Source organism: Thermobia domestica, chromosome 7 (assembly GCF_964235325.1).
Source record: "Thermobia domestica chromosome 7, izTheDome1.hap1.1, whole genome shotgun sequence".
Classification (NCBI taxonomy): domain Eukaryota; kingdom Metazoa; phylum Arthropoda; class Insecta; order Zygentoma; family Lepismatidae; genus Thermobia; species Thermobia domestica.
This window is the reverse complement of record NC_137460.1, coordinates 55,169,734-55,172,356: the sequence shown is the minus strand read 5'-3', so window position 1 is coordinate 55,172,356 and position 2,623 is coordinate 55,169,734.

Genomic DNA, 2,623 nt, shown 5'->3' with positions numbered 1-2,623 from the left:
TTGTGACTTTTACTCGTTCTCTTGAAGAAATATTTGTACTAAGTATCAGTCTTATCCACACTTTGCTTTTTGAAATAACAAACAATTATACTAGAACGGCGGCGTGGGTCAATTTTGACCCAACTCTTTTGTTAGTGATATTTTGTGTCATTGTAGCAACACTGCAGGCTAGCGTTTTTATCTTGCGACCGTTCTTTCTTCTAACAATCTCCCATTCCACCTCTTTTTCAAGAGCAGCTTCTCAGCAATTTTGTCAGTTTAGTTGGAGTTAGTAATACTTTAGAAAGTCTGTTGATTAGGAGAATCTCATTATTTTCGGACTGGTGTGCTATTTCAAACACTCATTCTGAGCAAGAAACTGATGACACTGGATGAAATACTTGCAAATTTCAATGACATAAGTGAGGCCGAGTCTGACGCTGAATGCCTTGATATTTCTTCAGATGAAGAGTACCTGCCGAATAACAACGGATATGATGATTCGGATGAAATATTGAAAGAGGAAGAGATAAGCACAGAAAACGATACTTCTGCAAATAAGCGTCGTAAAATAGGCAAGACTATATTATTATTATTATTATTATTATTATTATTATTATTATTATTATTATTATTATTATTATTATTATTATTATTATTATTATTATTATTATTATTGTTATTATTGTTATTATTGAACACAAATATATGTCTTACATCGTTACAAAATATTCATAATAATTTCAATAATTTTAACAAAAAAATTTGCAAACAATTTGCATGCTATTGTGAAAATATATAGCTAGTGTGTTTTTGTGTTCGTAACACTATGTTGAAATGTTTCATGAGAAGACGTTTATAACACAAATAAATAATAATAAATAAACCACAGCTATATTCGATCTAATATGGGATGAGGCCTATCCCCGGAGGGAGGACTTGGTCTACTGCTCCCACGCTGACCAGACGGGTTGGGAGAATAAATCCGAAGCTCTCATTGTGATCGCCACTATATGACCGCCTCGCTGGTCTAGTGGTGAATGTGCCTGAGTACGAATTGAGGAAATCCTGAGTTCAATTTCCGGCGCTACCAAGAATTCTTTGACTACTACCAGAAATTTCTAAGCTACCGAACCAAAAAGTTTAGAGGTCTAAATGGGAGACAACTTACTTTCTCTTATGTTTGTATAAATTATATTTCAACGAAAGAAGTAGAATCTCTAAAGGAGTTTTTCGAAAGAACAGTTTACAATTCTTTTCATGTCAGAGCTTTCATGATTAGAACCTAGCAAATCTTATTTATAAAACAATCACTCTATACTGACTTTTTCTGGTTTGAACTACTGCAAGTTTACGATTGTGTATGCTATTTTAGGTTATGTCAGGTTATGTGTTTCCACAAGTTCTAAATAGGGAGAGGAAAGTTATAGAAATGCATAGATCCGCATTACAACCATATTAGTAAAATATTTTTGTGTAATACGTCACGTTTTTATTTGTGAACAATGTTTTTGTTTGACCCTTCTCCTTGTAGAGGAGTGACTGAACTTTGTTCTGTGTAAGACTCAAGTTTAGATGTGTGTAGATTAGGTTAGTTTAGTTCATTTAGGTTATGCGCTTGAACAATCTATCTAAGAATAATACCTATCTAGGAATAAGAGTGACATATAACATCACTATATAATAATCTATTGTATATAATACATTCAATAATATCTTTGTAATAATATTATATTCATAAAACATAGCATGTTTCTTAAATTTGTATTATTGGCAAGAAAAAATTGATCAATAAATATTAAGCTAGAGTTCAAAGAAGTTTTTTTTTTATTTTAGTGAATGAAAGTCACGTTTTGTTATGTAATAAATATTTGTGGTTTAGAATACAAATATTCAATAAAAATGGAATGGGTCATTTTTGACCCACTCCCGCCGTTCTAGAGAGTATCAAAAACACCGCCGTTCTAGTGTTAAAGGTTATTCATACACTATCTTAAGGTGTTGTGTGATATTTTAGCTGAACCCCTAATTTTTTGAGCATTATATACAGTATATATATATATATATATATATATATATATATATATATATATATATATATATATATATATATATATATATAGTGGCGGATTCAGGATATGATCAAGGGAGGGGCTAAACCATAGTTTGCAGTTTTATCCAGTGTAAAGCAGGATTGAAGCCCATTTTATGCAGTGTATACTTGAGTGTGAAGGGGGGGCTATAGCCCCCTTGGATCCGCCTCTGTATATATATATATATATATATATACATGATCGAAAATGGCCTCGAATCCATACTCGCTGAGATGAGCAGAAGATGCCGTTTAAATCCACAAATTCAGCCCCATTAGTACTCTAAGGAGGATGGTGACATGTAAAGATAATTGAAAATTATCGATATTAATGTCAAATTCATAGTTTTGGAGCTCCACAAGTTCATTAGTGACAGTTTTGGTGCCCTTTGTGTCCAAAATGAAACGTATTCTCCCCGTGCGAAGAATGGATATTCTGCTAGTCTGTGATAACTAACGGAAGTTTCATTTAATATATTTCTCGCTGCTCAAATTTACTCATTTGTGTAGTATATGTGTGTAAAATAGAATTAAAACCTGTTGCTTTAAGTA